Below are 22,959 nucleotides of genomic sequence, written 5' to 3' on the forward strand. Positions count from 1 at the left end.
TGGCATTGAGAGCGCTGTAGAGTGGGCGTGCTGAGGAGCGTGACACCAGTCCGGTGTCATGTGCACCTGTTTCACACATCTGGCCTCCGGTGCGCCTCCCCAGTCCGGTGCGTCCTGTGTCTCCTCCACTCACTCGCCCTGAGGTGCGTGTCATCAGCCCGGTGCCACCTGTACCAGTCCCACGCATCAGGTCTCCAGTGCGCCTCCACAGTCCAGTACGTCCTGTGCCTCTTCCCCGCACTCCCCCTGAGGTGCGTGTCATCAGCCCGGTGCCACCTGTACCGGTCCCACGCATCAGGCCTCCAGTGCGCCTCCCACAGTCCAGAGCTTCCGGGACAGTTCCAGTCCAGAGCTTCCGGCGACAGTTCCCAGTCCAGAGCTTCCGAGGACAGTTCCCAGTCCAGAGCTCCCGGCGACAGTTCCCAGTCCAGAGCTTCCGGCGACAGTTCCCAGTCCAGGAGCTTCCGGCGACATTTCACAGTCCGGAACCTCCAACGACGGGCCAAAGTCCGGAACCTCCAGCGAAGGTCCACAGTCCGGAACCTTCTGAGACGGTCTACAGTCCGGAACCTCCTGAGACGGTCTGCGGTCCGGAACCTCCAGTGACGGGCAGCCGGTCCAGAGCCTCCAGCGACGGTCGGCAATCCAGAGCCTTCAGCAGGGGTCTCAGTCCAGAGGCTCCTGCGACGATCTACGGTGGTGATCCACGGCTCCGGACGGAGCTTCCGGCGACGATCCCCGCACCAGAGCTGCCATGGAGGATAAAGTATCTGCGAGCGGAGTGGTACTTCGCCCCGCACCGGAGCCGCCCCAACGTCCTGTGTCATTCATCATAGATGCCCACCCGGACTCTCCCCTATTGAGTCAGGTTTTGCGGTCGGAGTCCGCACCTTTGGGGGGGTACTGTCACGCCCTGACCATAGAGAGCTGTTTATTCTTTATGTTGGTTGGGGCGTGATAGTGACTAGGGTGTAATCTAGGTGATTAATGGTTTATGTTGGCCTGGTATGCTTCCCAATCAGAAACAGCTGTTTGTCGTTGTCTCTGATTGTGGATCATATTTAGGCAGCCATTTTTCCGCCTTGTGTTTTGTGGGATCTTGTCTACAGATAGTTGCCTGTGTGCACACCAGTAGCTTCACGTTTCGTTCAGTATTTTGTTGTTTTTGTTCGGTGTTKATTTAAATTAAATTAAATGTACGCCTACCACGCTGCATCTTGGTCCAATCCTTACGACGATCGTGACAATAAATAAGTGTTAAGTCAAAAATAGATGAATAAAAAATAATTAAAGAGCAGCAGTAAAATAACAGTAGATGATGGCAGAAACATTATGTACAAAATAAGTACAAATAAAGCAAAAAAACACAGTAGCACAATTGGTTAGGAAACCGTAAAACGGCAACAATCTCTTCCGGCGCCGTAGAACTTTAAATGGCACCTGTTGAATGAAGCCTAAGATAAGTGAAGTGAGTATCTGAATAGCATCAGGTCTAGCTGTAAGAGGTCAATGCAGGGATCGGATAAGTGTCAGAGAGCAAGGCCCTCCATCCAATCACGTCCCAGCTTTCCACCTGTGTGCAGTTGAGAGGTGTGTTGAGGTCTATAGGTAAGCCCTTGGTAGTAATAAYTCAGCCACTGTGCTTGTAAAATGGTGAAAGCGGACTTTGTCTTGGCAAGATGGACTTTCCTCAGACAGCAGACTAACCAGCCTGTGTTTGGTCTTTTAAGCAATATTTGATTGCCGATACTCTAAAAACGTGCACAATGAGACAAGTGGCMGTGGCGGCTTCTTTGACCTCTAGATTAGATGGTAAGGACTAGGGTCATTACTGCCTGACACTACTTATTATAATTATATCATTTGTTAACCATGTAACATGTGCCTATTCTTTGTCTGTTCTCTCCTTTTCAAAATAATGTTTACAAAAATTGTGTTTTCAAAAGTTAGTTGATAAGAAAGTTACACCATGAGAATAATGTGCACACTTCTCCGATGGCCCCCAAAGTACCATCCCACCATTGTAGCGATTTTAGCCAACAGCGACATGCAACGCCCCTTGCAAGCCTCAAACCCTGGTCTCCAAGCCCGAAGGGAAACCTGCTAACCACTGCTCCAGCAGGTGGTAACAGGCGTACTTAGACAAGGTTCATTAAAGTATTCTGCATTAAAGATTAATTTGYAGAGAGAAATAGAGATAGTGTGAGACACATACAGAACAAAATGGGAGAGTGGGAGATCGAGAAAGATACTGTAGATGGAGAGATGGTGCACAACCTTGGGCAGTGCTTACAGTGGTGTTAATTTTTAAGCAGGCATACAGACAGACACCACATAAAAGGAAAACAGGCGTTGGATGAATTTGCAGTTGGGTCATTTGTAACYTGTGGATGGCATTGCAACACATGCTCCGTGTCTAGCCTGCTCTGTACAAACACGGCTGGAAGAGAAGGCAGAGAGAGAGAGGGACATGGCTGGACAAGTGAGCAGGTGCCAATGGAAGAGTAATGAGTGTAAAGAGGCTGTTGTGAAGGTCAAAACCATCAGGAGAATTTCCTCACTTGACTAGGACAAACTTGGTGACCCGCCTGGGCCAAACAATAAATGATGTAACTACATTTGAATCGAATTCATTAATTGAATTTCAATTGCTTATAAAGGTGGGTGGGGCCAAACTGGATAGACAATTAATGGATGGATAATTAATAAAACAATATTTGTTGGTTTATTATTTAAAAGTGAATTTTTAAAGGTCAAACTTGAGAAAGTGTGGACACTTCCTTCCCTGCTAGCCTGGATTTGGAACGATTATGGCCACAGTGTGATGAAGGTCCATTGGATTCAGTGGTCCACTCACCCAATGCACTGAGCCACATTGTTCCTGTGTTTCTTAGGAATGGCTACCTGGCTCTTCCACACAAAACACACAATGGCTTTCTCCATGCCAAATGGAGCCCATCAGATTTCATTTTCTCTTTTCTCCCTCATGCAAGTTCATGTCAGAAGGCCATTCCGCCGTGTTAGAAACCCTCGTTCCCCCCGCAGCAAAYGTCTTCAATAGGCATCCTCCCATTGCACCACCCCACCAAGTCGCCTCATTCCCCGACAATAAAGTCAGTCATTGGACTCATTGTTTTTCTTCTATCTTTTTTTATAAAAAAGGAATCTTTCTCTTTTCGAACAAGATGGAGGAAAGGAAAGAGGAAAAAACAAGTTTGAATGCTCGCAGCCCAACACTCTTAACTGACACTTCAGTGTGTGGCTGAATAGGGCCTAAACTTCAGACGACCCAGAGGAGGAGGAGGCACCCAACCACAGCCCTGAGGGGATGGTGGGGGGTGCTGTTGGGGGGATGTTGGAGGTGGGGGGGGCATCATTTGCATGGCCCATTGTGCTGCACAAGTTTGGGGGCTTTTTTTCAGCGAGGGCCCTTTTGGACATTTACTTCTACTCTGGATGGCTGTGGCGGGCTGTGAATAGTCTCTGCTCCCAGCCGTCACAAAGGCGCTTTTGTGCCGCAGCCGCACCATATTCATCATGTAATGCCTGTAAGACAAATCTGATTGGACGTCTCTGTCACTTTGATGTGGGTCCAGAGTGCGAGTGGGACTGAGATTGCTAACTTCACTCTCTATTGCCTATTCTCCAGCATTGATACGGGAGTGGGGGGTGAGGAGGGGTGGGGGTTTGCAGTAGGGAGGGAGAGAGGGGGGAGGGAGAGAGGGAGGGGGTGATGGTCTTCATTATTTGCAGGAGCAAATTCATAATAAATTCCCCCATCCCACAAAACCGGGTCGAGATGATTGACACCACTTTGCGCCAGGCCAAACAAAAGCCCTGATTTAAGCAGAATACCAAATGAATGGGGTGAGCGTGGACTCAATTCAAAAATTGTAATCTCTCCCTTTCCTTCCTCCCCACAACCATTTCTCCTCTCCCCCTCTCAACCTCTCTCCCTCTTTCTCCCACTCACTCACGTATCCTCTTTTTTTCAACGCTCTGCTCTTCTGTGCTTTTGTCCGAGGCGTTCTCAGTTTACAGGGTAATTCTACTCCAGCCAAACTGATAATTGTGCGTCTGGGTTCAACTGGCTACTGCTGGACTCCTGGGATACACAGCTGATGTCTGCCCGCTACCTAATGACTGGAAGGATCCTCAGAAGCCCTGCTCACTTTAGTAGAGGGGTTTGGAAGAGATATGGGGCAGGGGCTGGGGCAGAGGATGAGGCAGAGGTAAGGGCTATGGATAGGGGGCTGCAGAAACACCTGCCTCTGTCTCTGCTCCAGCCTCACATTCATTCCCAGACAACACCCTCTTTACTGTTACACATTCTTTCCCTCTCCCCTGGTTAACATGAGCTGGGAGTTACTGTTGGTCTTCTCTTGACAGCTTTAACGTTGTCCTTGACCCCTATAGACCTGTCTGCCAGCCCATCAGGAATTGATACATCAACCACGTGCCCCTGGCCTGACCTCTCCTAACGTGAGTGTACTCTCATTAACTGTCTCTCCTAGTTTACTGTTTTCTGGGGCATGTGTGGGCTCGCTCAATGTATGGAGTGGTGTGTGTGTATGGGAATATCATTCTACCTCCACCCTCTACTGTTCTTATCCATGTGTTTGTAAGGCTGTGTTTATGTCTGTTTGATTATACAATATCTTATGATGGCGTTGTTGTGTTTCTGTGTGCTTCCCCAATCCTGCTCCCCCACAGCCTGTTGCCAGCTAAGGAGGTGGTAACAAACACCCCACGCACGCAAGCACGGACGCACACACACAACACACACACACACACCACACACACACCACACACACACACACACACACACACACACACACACACACACACACACAACACACCACACACACACACACACACACACACACACCACACACACACACACACACACACCACACAACACACAACACACACACACACACACACACACACACAGAGGAATACCATCCTATCTCAACCTCTATTGTTCTTATCCAAGTGTTTTGGCGGCTGTGTTTTGTCTGTTTGACTATAACAATATATTGTGATGGTGTTGTTGTTGTTTCTCCCCCACATCCTGTTTTCTCTGTCAACCTGTATCTCTGTTGAACTGGGAACATGTCAATGCAGTCCACCATCAGGACTACTCTCTCTCTCCCTCTCCCCCTCTCCTCTCTCCATCTACATTCAATTTCACTTCAATTTAAGGGCTTTTATTGGCATGGGAAACATTGTAACAATGTACGCTGAGAGTCAGGAAGCAAGTTCAAGGCGAGTGAAATACATTTAAATGAAAAACAAAACAAAGGAAACACAAACAGCCACACTGACATGAAAAAAGCAACCAATGATGACTGGGAAGAAACCAAAAGTGGATTAGTGACATATAAACAGGGACAGAATCAAGGAGTGTGGACTTGATGCAGCCTGAGACGTGAATTATCGACAGTGTCATTATGCATGTAATGCTGGCTGCTAGAGGTATGTGCCCTACAACAAGCATCTACCTGTGACCTAGAGGGCGGGCGGACTCGAGAGGACGCACACGATGACACTACACTACCGTTCAAAGGTTTGCGTCACTTAGAAATGTCCTTGTTTTTTCCAGTTTGTTAGACATTGTCAATGTTGTTATAATTCTATTGTAAGCGATGGAAAACGGCAGAATTTTTATGCAATATCTAGAGTAGCGCGCTACCAGGGCCCATTATCAGGCAACCATCACTCCATGTGTTCCAATGGCACCGCCTGTGTTACGTAATCCAAGTTTATCATTTTAAAAGGCTAATTGATGCATTAGCGAAAACCCTTTTAGAATTATGTTATGCACAGCATGAAAACTGTTGTTCTGATTAAAGAAGCAATAAAACTGGCCTTCTTTAGATTAGTTGAAGTGTTCTGGAGCATCAGCATTTGTGGGTTCGATTACAGGCTCAAATTGGCCAGAAACAAAGACCTTTCTTCTGAAACTCGCACGTCTATTCTTGTTCTGAGAAATGAAGGCTATTTCATGCGAGAAATTGCCAAGAAACTGAAGATCTCGTACAAAGCTGTGTACTACTCCCGTCACAGAACAGGGAAAACTGTCTCTAACCAGAATAGAACGAGGAGTGGGAGGCCCCGGTGCACAACTGAGCAAGAGGACAAGTACATTAGAGTGTCTAGTTTGAGAAACAGATGCCTCACAAGTCCTCAACTGGCAGCTTCATTAAATAGTACCCGCAAAACAGCAGTCTCAACATCAACAGTGAAGAGGCGACTCCGGGATGCTGGCCTTCTAGGCAGAGTTGCAAAGAAAAAGCCTTATCTCAGACTGGCCAATAAAAAGAAAATATTAAGATGGGCAAAAGAACACAGACACTGGACAGAGGAACTCTGCCTAGAAGGCCAGCATCCCGGTGTAGCCTCTTCACTGTTGACGTTGAGACTGGTGTTTTGCGGGTACTATTTAATGAAGCTGCTAGGCTATGAGYGAGTCAAGGTCCATGGGCAGCTCCCGGGCTGCACGCTTATCTTTGACCACCTCCGATAATCCATGAAGGAACATGTCGAACAATGATTCGGGGTTCCAGGCACTCTCAGCCGCCAACGTGAGAAAATGCACTGCATAGTCTGCCACACTACGGGCGTCTTGACGTAGCTGYAGCAGCTTACGAYCAGCCTCTCWCCCGGWCAACCAAARACCTTCCGAACTTCCGCCACAAACTCCTCTAGACTGAGGCAGACGGCGGACTGTTGCTCCCACACCGCAGTAGCCCAGGTGAGTGCCCTACCGGACATCAGCGCTATGWTGTACGCTATCCTCGAGCGGTCGGAGGGGAARGAAGAAGGCTGTAGCTCAAAAATGAGGGAGCACTGGGAGAGAGAAGCCAGGCAGGTTCCGGAATCTTCAGCGTAGCGCTCCGGCGGAGGTAAGCTGGGTTCTCGGGACACTGGGGTAGGCTGGAAGATTACAGGTGTGACCCGCTGCTCAGTGGGGAATCSGCAGAATTGTTCCAGCAAAGTCTTGAACGCCGGTCATGGCGTTCTGCCAGGGTATCGAGTCTCTCCATAAGACATTGAAGTAACTCCTCATGTRGTCCAATGGTGGATCCTTGCAGGGAGACAGCATTGTGGAGCTTTTCTGAGTCTGCTCGGTCGGTCATGGCCAGTTCGTACTATCACGTTTCAGGGAAGTCCCAGATGCAGACAGTGTCAAAGTAACAAACGTTTATTACTAGAARAGGGGGCAMMCAAAATGACAGGTCAAGGGCAGGCAGAGGTCAGTAATCCAGGTCAGAGTCCAAAAGGTACAGAAAGGCAGGCAGTCTCAGGGTCAGGGCAGGCAGCGGTCAATAATCCAGGGTAGTGTGACAAGGCACAGAACGGCAGGCAGGCTCAGGGTCAGGGCAGGCAGAATGGTCAAAACTGGGTTAACTAGAAAACAGGAACATTAGAAAATTCAGGAGCAAGGGGGAAAAAGTTTGTAGGCTTGACAAACAAAATGAACTGGAAACAGAGAACACAGGTATAAATACACAAGGGATAATGAGGGGAGATGGGAGACACCTGGTGGGGGGTGAAGACAAGCACAAAGACAGGTGAAACAGATCAGGTTGTGACAGTATATATGCAGTGTTGTAACGATGTGTAAATAGTTAACGCACAAAAGGGAAAATAAATTCACATAAAAATGYGTTGTATTTACAATGGTGTTTGTTCTTCACTGGTTGCCCTTTTCTATTGACAACAGGCCACACATATTGCTGCTGTGATTGCACACTGTGGTATTTCACCCAATAAATATGTGAGTTTATCAAAATTTGATTTGTTTTCGAATCTGTCTGTGTAATCTGAGGGAAATATGTGTCTCTAATATGGTCATACATTCGGCAGCAGGTTAGAAAGTGCAGCTCAGTTTCCACCTCATTTTGTGGGCAGTCTTGTCTTGAGAGCCAGGTCTGCCTACGGCYGCCTTTCTCAATAGCGAGGCTATGCTCACTGAGTCTGTACATAGTCTTTCTAATGTGCCAAGTAATTATCTTTATGTTTTCTCATAATTTGATTTGGTCTAGATGTGTTGCTGTCCTGGGGCTCTGTGGGGTGTGTTTGTGTTTGTTAACAGAGCCCCAGGACCAGCTTGCTTAGGGGACTCTTCTCCAGGTTCAATTCTCTGTAGGTGATGGCTTTGCTTTGTTATGGAATGTTTGGGAATCGCTTCCTTTTAGGTGGTTGTAGAATTGATTGGCTCTTTTCTGGATTTTGATAATGCATGAATTATTTGGTGTTTTACGTTGTACACAGAGGATATTTTTGCAGAATCCTGCATGCGGTCTCTCTCTTCCTCTCTCTCTCTCTCTCTTCATTCTTTCTCTCTCTTCTCTCTCTCTCTTCATCTTTCTCTCTCTTCTCTCTCTCTCTTTTTCCCTTTCCTCTCTCTCTCTCTCTCTCTCTCTCTCTCTCTTCTCTCTCTCTCTCTCTCTCTCTTCTCTCTCTCTCTCTCTCTCTCTCTCTTTCATCTTTCTATCTCTCTCTCTCTCTTCATCTTTCTCCCTCTGTCTCTTCTTTCATCTTTCTCTTTCTAACTCTCATGTCTGTCTGTCTGTTCTGTCTGTCTGTCTGTCTGTCTGTCCTGTCTGTCTGTCTGTCTGTCTGTCTGTCTGTCTGTCTGTCTGTCTGTCTGTCTGTTGTCCTGTCTGTCTGTCTGTCTGTCCTTCTCTCTCTCTCTTGTCCCTCTCTCTTTGTCCATCTCTCTCTCTCTCTCCTACTTGCAGGCTACAGACAATCCATTCAAGTGTATTTTGTGGCTTTTGGCGAATGCGTTCTAATGATCTAAAGTCYCAATTTTCCTACTGCCTGTAAACACACAGTCCAGTTCAAAGTGAATGACGGCAGGTCCATGTGGCAAATGGCTTATTTGCATAGGCCTACTGTAGCTTTGATTGGCTATGTCACACCGGTCTGTGTAGAGTCCGGTCCTGGACAAGACTGACACGTTTTGATTAGGTTTTATTTACAGCAGTGTCTATTAATTGTCCAAATGCACGGCCACTTTCCCACTATATTGCTATAGAATTTTCACTAATGCCTTATTATATGTCATTCCTAAACATTCTATCGAAGTATGAAAACYTGAAAATGACCACATCTATGTGCTCGCTTCTCAGAAAATGTACATATTCTTCCTGGTGGTGCCTCAGGATTAGACTGGAAATATAGTTTTGCTTATCACTTCAGTCACAAGTACATTTGTCTTTTAGATGAATAAGAGATTGTCATTGTTGCCAGCTAAGGAGGTGGTACACGCAGACAGACAGACAGACAGACAGACAGACAGACAGACAGACAGACAGACAGACAGACAGACAGACACACACACACACACACACCACCCCCATCACATACAGTACATCCCCCTACAACCACCACCTATTATCAGTAGAGATGGCCAATAGAGGCCTTGGCCCTTCTTCCTAAAACAAGGTAAAGGATTAGTGAGAGCCATTTAGAGGCCCCTTTTCATTTCATTAGCTTGTGACCCCTCCAGTAGATTATTTTGATCTGGCCAAAGGCTGGGTCTACTTTTAATGATCCAGACTGACCAAAGAGACGCATAATACTTAACACACCCATTGAAGGCCCCAAAGAAGAGAACGGATGAAAAGAGAAGGAGAGGGAGAAAGAGAAAAGAGAAAGATTAAAAGTGGCATTTACCAGTCACCGGTGGTGGAGTCTGTATGGAGGGGGAACTGGTGATGGAGGAGTGGCGTTACGCCCTCAGACTTTTGTCAGAATATGGTATTGTTCTTCATTGATGGAGTGGGGGCCCCCTTCTTTTGGAGGGCAAAATTGTAGCAGTGCTTTAAGCTGATTTCAGGGAGAAAAGAGAGAGAATAAAATAAAAAAGAATCCACGCACCTCCTCTTCAGATATAATAGGCATGTAATAAAAGAAAAACTTCAGGCTTTAGAAAGTTTTGTCTGAATTTGCAAAGCCTCATGGGACGTGGGTATTGTTCATGTTTGTGTGCTCTGCTCAGAGGTTAAAGTAGATACAGTGGGCCTTTGATATGTGACAGATCCATCATAGAGGACTGGACTGATGAGGAGAATGTAAACAGAACAGACAAAGCAGCCTCTCCTCTCCTCTCCTCTCCTCTCCTCTCCTCTCCTCTCCTCTCCTCTCCTCTCCTCTCCTCCACATCTAGATGTGTATAAGAGACAGCCTCTCCTCTCCTCTCCTCTCTTCTCCCCTCCTCTCTTCTCCTCTCTTCTCCTCTCCTCTCCTCTCTACCCACCTGTCTCTACCCCTCTCCCCTCCTCCCCTCTCCTCTCTTCTCCTCTCCTCTCCTCTCTACCCACCTGTCTCTCTGCTGCTCTGTTGAACTAATTGCATGTATTTGTTCACTCTGTGGGTGTTTGCGAAGGGATCTCTTCCGTTTACCTATGGCCAATTAGTCCATATTGAACGCAAACACAATAAAATCTAAGCAGCTTGTGCTATTTAATGCCTCACAAGCATGCCACCCAATACATTTCTCATATTAACTAAACAAACGGCTAAAATGCTGCAAGGGTGGAAGGGATGGCATTAGTTGTTGCTTTGGTTGGCTTTCCCTTAGTTTTCTCTTTTCACTTTTTTTTGGCCTCGTATTTTCTGGCAGCTAGGTCAGCCAGTTTGCTCTGTCTGGCTGGCTATGCATGTAAAGAGTGTCCCCTCTTTGTTCCAGCCTTCGGCCCAGAGCCAAGCTCCCCCTTCAAAACTTCAGCCCTCACACACACCAGATTCCCTCCTCCCTCTCAAACAACCCCATTCCCCTCTACCTACCCCAAATTGCAAATAACAAAAAAAGAGAGGACAGAACTGCAAAGACAAGCATTGCTTTAAAAGCAGGTGTCCAGAACGTTTCAGTGTTCGTCGATTTCAAATGTGGACCCTTTAACCCTGCTGCTTTTCTAGCTGGTGGTAGCCAGTCAGAAGCCTAATCAGTCTCCCTTGATAATGCTGGGAGGTTGAGGGCTGTCAGTCAGCCTTTCAGACAGGGAGCAGGAAGAAGCCGTGGCAGGGGAGCCCCTGATTGATTAGTGCCTCTTTATTGAAGGGTGTGTGTGTGTATGTCAAGGCAGGGGAGTATGGGCGGAGGCGGGAGGCTTTATTTGAGTCTAGGCGACAGAGAGAGCACTATAATTATGACTTTTTCTTTCTGACAGCGAAAGCTGACAGAGAGGGTTCTTATGGCTCACTTCACTCTCTCAGCCCCCTAAAGAGAGATTATTGCTGCCCTAGGAGCCCGGGACAGGCTTGCTCATCAACAGGCCTTTAGAGAAGCCTGAGTGGAGAGAGAGAGGCCACAATACAAGGACTTTAGAGATAGATGGATGACAATTACAGAGATGGAGACTATTTGTGCATCCCAAATCGCACCCTGTTCCTTGCATAGTGTGCTACTTTTGATCAGAGCCCCATAGGACTTGGTAAAAAGCAGTGCACTACATGGGGAATAGTCTGCCATTTGGGACACAYCCTATGTCTTCTACAGCTACCTCTACTGGAACCAAGGCAGAGAGTGTTAGAACTACTAGTACTAATACTGCACACACTTAGTTACACACATTGTTGTCCTGTGTGGCCTGTGCTCCCTGGTAGGAGGTCTTCACTTTCTCTTTCTGTCTATCTTTATCAGTCTGTATCTGGGTCCCCTCTGTCCCCTCCATCTACAGAGCCATGTTAAACACACAGGTTGATATCCACTGGGGTGAACGTGTGTGTGTGGGTGCATTGCTGTTTAGTGACAGCTCCTATCTGCCAGGTATCAGAGGAGTCTGTTAGATAGAGAGAGAGAGAGAGAGAGAGAGAGAGAGAGAGAGACCATGTAGGTGGGCCACATGATTTATAGGCTCTTCTTTCCTTTCCTCCTCCTCCTATTCTGTTCCTACTGTATTACTCACTGATAACCAAGTGAATGTCTGATCTCAGTCAACGCACAGGTAGGTCACGCATGGGTGAGTAGTTGTATTGCCTCTATTAAGAATACAATAACGTCATTTTGAATTGAAAATAGTAGTTTATCCAATGGCTTATCAGTCATTACTGTGATTGCGGTGGTAAAATTGTGACTTATTTCAGGTACAATAATGCTTTGTTTGTGAGACTAACGTCTATCTGATTGATCCCCCCGTCTCTACAGAGGAACAGTTATGCAGTTGGAAATACTAACACAATATGAACTCAACCATAATGTGAACCCTAACACAACATGAACAGGCTCAACACAATTCTCCTAACACAATGTGAAGAAACTGAACACACTCAGTGTGTCAGGTGGGCCCTCCAGACCTGTAGTCCTGTTTGTTCTACCCCTGCTGCCGTGTTCCTCCAGTACCTAGCCTGTCCCCTTTTACGACCCATCACAATTACTGTCACTCCCCACATCTGACCTCTTTAGAGAAAACATACAGTATGTTTGAGGCTTGTTTGAAACCTGGATTGAAAGCAGCTCTAGGRCTTAGTTCTGTTTAGCTCATTGTGACGACAAATGTGTTAGTAAAAAGGTTCTAGTGTATAATTGATGAATTTAAGAACTCCTCTGAACCCATTTCCTTTGAATCCCTCTGGTGGCTCTGAACAGTCTCAGGTGAAATCAGGTACATAACCAGGGTCATTTGGTCAAGTTACCAGAACACGTTTTTTGTGTGTTTTGTTTTATGTTTGTTCCCTGTGGTTGTATTTGTTTTCAAGCAGCAGAGGGTTGTTTTTTGTGTGTTTTCTGTTATTTGTTTCCGGCGGTTACATGTTGTTGGCCAATCGTGGGCGGTGAATGACAGAACAGGATGGGCGGCTCTGCAGCGCCGTCTCAGAAGAAGAAGCGCAATGGATTGTGTCACCTGACTCTCAAGATTAGTAGAATCAAGGGGTGGAATTTGAATACTTTGAAGTGTCTGCAGTTCCTAGATCTTATAGGTAAGGCCAGGAGTTGTTCTTGACCACCTGACCAGGAAATAACTCCTGGCACTGTGTATACATGTACTGATGACCCCCCCCCCCTCCAGTCAGGTCACATGGTCCCGTCACTGAACCCTATTGGTTTTCCATCCTCTCTGCCTATATCATACRATTTGTATTTGTCCTTCTATAACCCCTCTCCTTGTCCATTATGTTCTAAAGAGACTTGACTTCCATTTTGGTTTCAACTGTTCAGATCTGTTGATGGAATCTAAAATGTCTCACTGGACAATGGCAACAACCACAGTACAGAACAAACATCATTTACATTTGTCTTGACGAACTGACAGTGCTTGAGCCTCTCATTATGTTATCACGATTGTAAGACATGACTGAAAGAAGGAAAACAAGCACAAGAGGAAAGACATCGAGAAAGAAAATAAMATGTAAGAAAGAAAAGGAGAGAAGATAAAAAGAATACAATTAAAAATAACTCCTTCAATGCATCCTTGTCCCATCAATGTCCTGTACAACAGTAGGAGTGTAAACAGAGAGTTTGTGTGTGTGTACGTGTGTTGGGGTGTCAGGTTGCCTATGTGGCGTGTTGCAGCAGGTTAGTAGGCCAGGTCTGCTGTATGTATCTGGTATTAATCACCCAGTTAGATAACAGCCTGTTATAGCTGGACTTCTTTAGCCGTGGCACGAGCCCTCCTCTCCCCACTCAGTCACATAGAAGGGTTGCGCACGTGCGTGCACACACACACACACACACACACACACACACACACACACACACACACACACACACACACACACACACACACACACACACACACACACACACACACACACACACACACACACACACACACACACACACACACACACACACACACACTGTTTGCCCATCCTGTCAACCCCCCTGCTCACACCTTCACCCTGGATAACCACCTGTGTGTTTAGTATGGCTGTGTACTTGGAGGAAAAATTCCAGCATTAGCCCATTTGTCAGAGTGTGGGGTTGGAGTGATTAGATATTCACGAGAGCTGGGATTTAAAGTCAACAATACGGCAGGTGTTGAGCGCTTTTTACTGCAGACGAGTGTCTCCACTCCTGGCTCTTTATGGGTTATAAAGGATGAACCCCTCCTTTTCCACCATTTCTGCCCCTGTGGCCTGGGCAGAGACCAGGCGGCTTGATCTGTGGGGCAGCTGAGATGAAAAGTTGGACAGGGAACACAACACCCTCAGGCCACATGAAATACTATGAAGACAGCCTTAGTAGTCCTTGTTCCTCTATGATAAGTAAACCCCTGAAGAAGTGCCTAAATCAAAGGAAACCTTCAATCCTAATTTGTTATTCTACTGTACCCACTACAGTGTATCCACCCAGCCCTCATTTTTCTATACTCAGTCCCATGAATTATTGTTCAGGAACAATCTTTCTTTTGTATCAGAGGTCAAGTAGCCTAACACACATTCGCATCAGTSACTCCCACTATGACATGGCCTACAGTGTCTGACAAGTGTTCATTTCTGGATATGACCACGTTGATGACAATGAGAGTTGTTAAACTGTTTCTACCTAACCTATTTCTCACCCCTCAGCCGGTTTAGCTCATAAAACGTGTGGAGGCATTGACTGAGCCGAGTGTTCAGCACGTCCAAATCACTCAGCAGCATTTACATCTCTGGGTCTATCTGGAACAGGTCCCAGCTCCTGGGCTATAGATCACTATGCTAGCATGGTGTGGCGTCTCGCTATGCCTCAACCCCTTTAATACAATGTGCAAGTGGCAAGTACCTTACGTGTTCATGTCCCTGGTCTTTTGAATGGGCTTGACAATTATATGATCAAATTCTTGAAAATGTCGTCATATTAGATATATAGACTGAACAAAAATATAAACGCAACATGCAAAGTGTTGGGTCCCATGTTTCATGAGCTGAAATAAAAGATCCCAGAAATGTTCCATACTCACAAAAAGCGTAATTCTCTCAAATGTTGTGCTTAAATTTGTTTACATCCCTGTTAGTGAGCATATCCCCTTTGCCAAGATAATCCATTGGCTTGACAGGTGTGGCATATCAAGAAGCTGATTAAACAGAATGATAATTACACAGGTGCACCTTGTGCTTGGGGCAATAAAAAGCAACTCTAAAATGTGCAGTTTTGCCACACAACACAATATCACAGATGACTCAAGTTTTGATGGAGCGTGCAATTGACACGCTGACAGTAGGAATGTCCACCAGAGCTGTTACCAGAGAATGTAATGTTAATTTCTTTACCATAAGATGTAGTTTTAGAGAATTTGGCAGTACTTCGAACAAGCCTCACAACCGCAGACCACYTGTATGGCGTRGTGTGGGCGAGCGGCTTGCTGATGTCAATGTTGTGAACAGAGTGCCCCATGGTAGCGGTGGGGTTATGGTATGAGCAAGCATAAGCTACGGACAACGAACACAACTGCATTTTATCGATGTCAATTTTAATGCACAGAAATACTGTGATGAAATCCTGAGGCCCATTGTGAGGCCCATTTTTGTTAAGGTATCGTGACCAACAGATGCATATCTGTTTTCCCTGTCATGTGAAATCCATAGAATAACTAATACATTTGTTTCAATTGACTGATTTCCTCATGTGAATGTGAACTGTAACTCATTAAATCTTTGAAATTGTTGCATGTTGCATGTTGCATTTATATTTTGGTTTCTATTTGGTGTAATGGGGTGTAGATATAGGTGTGTGTGTGTGTGTGTGTGCGTTCACGTGTGTGTGCTTGTGTGTGCGCAAGTGAGTGTGGGGCAACCCTGTCCTCCTTACAGAGTCACAGCAGTGATATCTAATCTTGTTGTAGACAGAGGAATGTGTGAAATGCTGTCTTCTCTACTGGGGGGTCTCCTCTTCATTCAAACACCACTGWCACACATCCATAGATCTACACATCTACAGACACAGTACAGATAGGCCTCACCATTACGAGAACCACCACCACCACTACTACTGCTACTATTACCATCCACTCAATCAGAGGTTAACTGGGGCAGAGCAATGGGCCTCAGGAACCAATTGAGTTAGCCTTTCAGACGGAAGTCTGTCCAGTGAATGGGGGCAGGGAGAATATGTGACAGACTTGTTCCCAGATCAATCACTTTCAATCCCAACTGGTTTTTAGGTTGGATTATAGAATGAGAATTAGTTCTAATTACAAAGGTTGGGTGGGAATCATTATCTCATTGATCCATTCTAGTAATAGTTCCYTCACAATGGTGGGCAGAGGAATGCCAATCTGTTTTCCTCCACGGTACTTTTACCATATTGGACAAACACAGATGGATGGATGGATGGAGGAGGCCAGGGACCATTGTTCTGTGGTGGAATAGTTCTCTACTGATGAATACTTTACACCTGGTGCCCACTGGGAACAGTTAGGAGGGATGGCAGAAGCACCAGCAATCTGACCCAGAAATTCCCCCTTTTGTCAATACTGTATATGGGAGTAACAGTTTTAGCMTAGGCATTGATCAAGAACATGGCTGATTCACATGAAATGAAAGAACATTAACAATCCAATAGACTTCACAGACAACCGTCCTCAATGACCCCAGTACCTCTAGGGTGAAATATCGTTCTGAATAGGAGAATGCCGGCTATTGTAACCTACACCTTGTTTTTTCCAGACATCATTTGACTATAAGCCCACCCACACACCCTGTGTTCTGTCGTTAGTAAATAAGACGGATGCATCTTTAATAGAGACCTGGGTGATCAACCTGGATAGCAGAAAGTAGGGTAAATAGAAATATGATAAAGTAAAGGGGAACCTGTGGCTGGTGGGTCTGTGTGCTGCATGCCACAGTTTGTTCAGTGTTAAACCAATAAGATATGGCTGGTGTGATGGTGGTTGGGTTGGGCCCAGGAACAGATAGGGGCTGTGATTGGGTGCACCATGGAGTGTGACCCCAGCATTCATATCAGTGGCTCAGATTTTCAGTTAGATTGTGGTGTGTGTGTGTCTGGAGGGATGATGTTTGCTGTTGCCTTAAGATGTGTCAGGCATAGGCAGGTGTGTGTTACAGCATGGAAAGTGTTGGCGTTTGAACTGCTCCAGTTCCAAAGTGTGTGTGTGTCTGGCTGTGCAGGGATCTAATTTTTTCTGACTTACTGATCCTCCACTGTGTGTGTGTGTGTGTGTGTGTGTGTGTGTGTGTGTGTGTGTGTGTGTGTGTGTGTGTGTGCTTGGTGTGTTTAGGAACATCTGGAGGTTGGCCTTTCTGCCTTTTTCTCGGCAGGTGAACAGCAGCCAGGGGGGTTCTAGGAGGACAGAGAGAGTCTGGGTAGAAAGTAGGGAGAATAAGGGTTTTGTGAACACTCAGTCCCTCTGTCCTTTTTCAACTGTCAACACAGGTAGTTGTCTTACCTGCAGTCTGACCTTTAGTGAATGTGGAAGGTACACTCTTCAGTCTAGGTAGCACTATTACATGTTGATTTAACCTTTATTTAACTAGGCAAGTCAATTAAGAACACATTCTTATTTTACAATGACGGCCTACTCCGGCCAAACCCTCCCCTAACACGGACGACGCTGGGATAATTGTGCACCGCCCTATGGGACTCTCGATCACGTCTGGTTGTGATACAGCCCGGGATCTAACCAMMGTCTGTAGTGACGCCTCTWGCACTGAGATGCAGTGCCTTAGACCGCTGCGCCACTCGGGAGCAATTTCCTCACCAGTGTTGGGGTCGTTCCTCAAATAAACAAATATATTACCTATTACGCATTACTTCGTTCAACGGCAGCATATTTCTCTATATTTATATCTATCTATAWATATCTTGCTTATGAATAGGAGAGTATAGTCGGGTATTTGATTAGTAGCGAGGGGGCTTTTTTACACAGCTAGCTTAGTTAGTTGGCGAGTAGGAGCGTTGGCCCAGTGTTTGGGCCAGTAACAAAAGGTTGCTGGATTGAATCCCMGAGCTGGCAAAAATCTGTTGTTCTGCACCTGAGCAAGGCAGTTAACCCAGTGTTCCCCGGGTGCCGTTGATGTCGATCAAGGCAGTCATCCCCACCTCTCTGATTCAGAGGGGTTGGGTTAAATGTGGAAGACACATTTCAGTTGATTGCATTCAGTTGTACAACTGACTAGGTATGCCCAAATAACTTTACTTATTACTCCCAGAAAAGTAATTAGTTACACTACTCATTATATTACTTTTGCATTGCACCCCAAAACGTTTCACATCCTCACTCAATGTAAACAATGTCAACGTTACGTTACATCAGAGGTGACACCATAGGTACTGGAGTGGTGTAGCGAAAAAACTATTCTGGGGCAGTAATTTGATCTGGTAACCAAACCAGGTAAAACTCTGGACCTTATACGGTATGAGATGACTAATCTGTTGGAAAAAGGTTTTATATGGGTTATGATGGGACCAGAGTTTTTCTAATCAGGTCACATGGTTTAAAAAACTCCTGGAAAAACTCATGGCCTCGGGGAGGATGAAAACCCTGTCAAACAGTAGCAACCTTGTACTTGTTCATATTAGTTATATTTTAAAGAAGGACTGGTGAGGTTTCCTATACACAAACACAGAGAAGCAACATGATTGGACAATAAAACTCATAGGGCTGAGAGGCACTTTGGCCCTCTTTTTGGGGCTTTGCGTCAATATATTTTATTAAGCTAAATCAAGGTGACGTGGRGCTGCCACATCTGATGGAAAAGTGCTGTCGAAAAATGCCTCCTCACCACAACTTTTCGAGCGTCCCTGCGTTARATAGGGCTATACACCAACACCAGTAGCCTAATTATTGGTATTTTGTCTGAAAGAGGGGGATTCTACTGTGGATAAAAGCAGCATTTCCTCTACTACATACCCAGCTACAAGCTTGTTCAGCTRTCCCTGGGTTACAGCCTGTCCTCCTGAACCATTCAAATCAAGCCTTGGTTGTTTGGATGAGMTATGAGTTTTGTCTTGGATTGTTGCTTTTGCAGGTGCTTCAAGAGATTGGAAGTTGTGTTTCTAGCAGTGGAGAGGTGTTTSTCTCCCGGGCACAGTTTACATTTGACAATTACTGTATATTCTTGCCATTGTGTCCTCCTACCAAATCACTAATGGGATTACTTCCACTCTGAGAYACTCAATGTTTTAGACACTTCTGACATTTTTTATCTCCCTCACTCTTCAAATTAGTGGTGACTCGYGGAACCCTGGAGGTCCTCAAGTAACCACCAGTAAGCCACACCTCCAATCTTATAGGCTGCCACCTCTGCAAAATATTATTAAAAAGGTTCAAAATTGAATCCCTCCAATCAGAAAAAGGTTGAAACTTTACACAGGAACCTTTTTCAACTGGAAAGGTTCTGCCGGTGGGGCAACCCAAAAGGTTCTGCCGGTGGGGCAACCCAAAAGGTTCTGCTGGTGGGGCAACCCAAAAGGTTCTGCCGGTGGGGCAACCCAAAAGGTTCTGCCGGTGGGGCAACCCAAAAGGTTCTTCCAGGCACCTTTACTTCTAAGAGTGTAGAAGTGTGTGGATGCCTCTGCACTTGGTGAGAGGATGTCAGACTCAAGGCTAAAACAATTGTTTACATTGCGCGAACAGAGAGGGAATAATAATCATCACAGATATTCATTTGGATCAATAACTGAAATAGGAAGGCAATGATAGCAAAAGTAACAAAGTAACAACAACATATCTTTAACCGCAAAATGTAATATTAGTGTTACCCCAACACTGTTCTCGCACACACACACACTCCGCACACAGCACAACACACACACACCACACACACACACAACACACACACACACACACACACACACACACACACACCACACACACACACACACACACACACAACACACACACACACACACACACACACACACCACACAACACACACACAACACACACACACACACACACACCACACACACACACACACACACACACACACATAAATCAAACATTACATTCCTGTCTTCCACCCCAGTCTACCATTGGAGACAGAGCTCATTGTGTGTGTGTTGCTGTGTGCTCCAGGGGAGCTACTGTGTGGTTTGAGCGAGAGGCGATTGGGTGATTTGTGACCCAGAGAAACAGAGTTCCAGGCTGTCGGAGTAGTGTAGGCCGCAGGGCCAGGCCAGGCAAGGAAGTAGTGGGGCACTGGGTCTGCACTAATGTGACATACACCTGAAGGCGCAGGACAATGGGCCCATGCAAGAGCACAAATAATTATATCCAAGAAATCTAGGGAGCATTAGGAAAATTTCCTTTTACAGTACGAATGCCAGGTAATTGCTGTATTTGTCATAGAAGTTAATGGTAAACACAATAAAGTATTAAGAAAACTAGAAAGAATAAGTTAACATATATTTGATAAAGTACCAGGTAAGACTTTTTTTTTTTTATCCAGTGGGAAATTCAAGAATTAACATTATTCACATTTGCTTTGATAATTCTGTTAGCACAAATAAAAGGATCAGCAGTTGCTAAAACTTTGCACACGTCTGTTTGTCGTTCATTTAAAGCCTGTAGCGGTCTGTATCACCAGTGTTGTGTAACCTGCCTTCTCTCCAGGCGTAACACACACAGGTTCTCTCATTGTTTTTCAAAAAGCATCATGGGATTGTGTTGTGTGTTACTTCTGCTGCCAAGTGACATTCCCAAATGCCAAAACAAATTTCCAATAGAAGATGGAACACGGGTTTGTGTTTATTCCTCGAGTCATTCAATTATCTCCTCTTCGGTTTGTTTAACATTTCATAATCGTGATCTCATTTCAGATTTTTCTTGTTGATTTTCAGTAAATTATGCCAACGCCTCGGCTGAGAGGGAGAGAGGCTTGTGGTGTAGAATGAATTAAGAGGGCTTGGCTTGTTCCTTCTATTGTGTGTGTGTAATGTGGTTGTGTGTGTGTGTAGTCTGTGTGAGACTCAGAGTGAAGGTATCCCCGCGCAAGACGAGGTGAATGTTCTGTGTGTGTGTGTGTGGTGTTGTGTGGTGTGTGTGTGGTGTGTTGTGTGTGTGTGTGGTGTGTGTGTGTGTGGTGTGGTGTTGTGTTGTGTGTGTGTGTTGTGTTGTGGTGTGTCTGTGTGTGTGTGTGTGTGGTGTGATGGCTGCTGGTGAAAGGCACCATCTGTTCCGTGTGACAGTCAATGAAGTGAGGGGCATATTGGGACAAAGCCTCAGACCCATTCATCACAGCGCTGGCGCGACCCACATATTCCCCCTGTCTCCAGGGATAACCTTCACACACACACACACACACACACACAACACACACACACACACACACACACACACACACACGCGCACACACACACACCACACCACACACACACACACACACACACACCACACACACACACACAACACACACACACACACACACACACACACACACACACACACACACACACACACACACACGCCTATGGCTCTATTTAGTCGTTATTATTTATTCCCTAATGTGATTTATTGTGAATGTATTAACCTAGAAGTGCTTTAAATATTTCTCCTATCATGTGCAATGTTTTGGTTTATTTCTTATTTACTTGTTTGAGTGACTTCCTTTACTTTTAATTGGTTAACCCCTAAGGTTGATGTCAGCTCCTCCTCTGACATCTAATTAGCATAATATAAAAATCCCTGGGATGAAGTGCAGAACGACGTTTGAGTGCGTACCAATGGTTTCCAGTATGATGACGTTACTGATGAATCTTTCTCCACCCTCTCTAGYCATGGCCTGCTACGCTGAGACTGTCGAGGACACGACTACCGCATCGGAAACCTGTGATGTCAATGCCGAAACGATGAACGCTCCATGCCTAACAACTATGGACTAACATATATGCGGTGTGAGCATGTACGGGCCTGTCCTTGTGTTTGTTCTGTGTTGCTTTAATCCTGTAAACCACTTTTAATACTAAGAAAATATATGATATTGATATATTGATATGATATATAAAATAATGATATTGTGTGTGTGTCAGTGGTATTGGGGTAAAAATAACCTTATTTTTTGAGACACACACACACACACACACACGATAGGTACCCATCGACCATTAGATTGGTTGTGGATACATGCACATACTGTACCTGTAGAAGTCACTCCTAACCAAATCACCTGGTTAGATACGGTTGCTCTATTGATACACAAAATCCCTCATGCAAGCACAAGTTGGACGTGATGTTCCCGTCATAAAAATTGTTACTCAGAACAAACTAAGAGCTAGTTTAATGCTGTGTAGTGAATCATTCTGATGGACATGGAAGACAGACAGAAACATGTACACAATTATAACTTGATCCTCTGCCAATGAAAGGCTTGTCATGAWTCCTATTTGCATATTTATCCTCTTTCTCATGTATTGCTACCTCATTGTTCTTCAGTGCAGAGGTCTTGTGGTGGGAACGCTATGCCATAACCAGGACATGACAGTTGTGGTTTTGCAGTTATGACCTTGGTCATAACACTGTACTAGATTACCTGGTAAATCTACAGCCTGAAACTAACTGTTGAACCTTAACATGCAAATATCCCCTTTATAAAAGAAAGGGAGGACCCTTCTTTTTCAAGAATTCAAAGTAAATGTTGGCTCATTGGATGTGTGTAGCACTTCATTTTTGTGTGCGAGTTCTACATGGCCTCATGCTGAATATACAGGTAACTGCCAAAATAAAGGAAACACCAACATAAAGTGTCTTAAAAGGGCGTTGGGCCACCACGAGCCAGAACAGCTTCAATTTACCTTGGCATAGATTCTACAGGTTGTCTGGAACTTTGTTGGAGGAATGCGACACCATTCTTCTGTGAGAAATTCCACAATTTGGTGTTTGGTTTCTGTTTTTGTGGACTCTACTATAGTATACTGTAGTCTTTACATTTATAGTATAAATACAGGAGTAAAAAAAAGTAGTATTTAGTAATTACTGTAGTGTGTTTACAGACTGTAATACAATATACTGTAGTATTTACTGTCATTTMTTTTACTAAAGTGTTTTTGTTCTTTTAGCTTTG

The sequence above is a fragment of the Salvelinus sp. IW2-2015 genome, linkage group LG26, assembly GCF_002910315.2.
Source record: "Salvelinus sp. IW2-2015 linkage group LG26, ASM291031v2, whole genome shotgun sequence".
NCBI lineage: Eukaryota > Metazoa > Chordata > Actinopteri > Salmoniformes > Salmonidae > Salvelinus > Salvelinus sp. IW2-2015.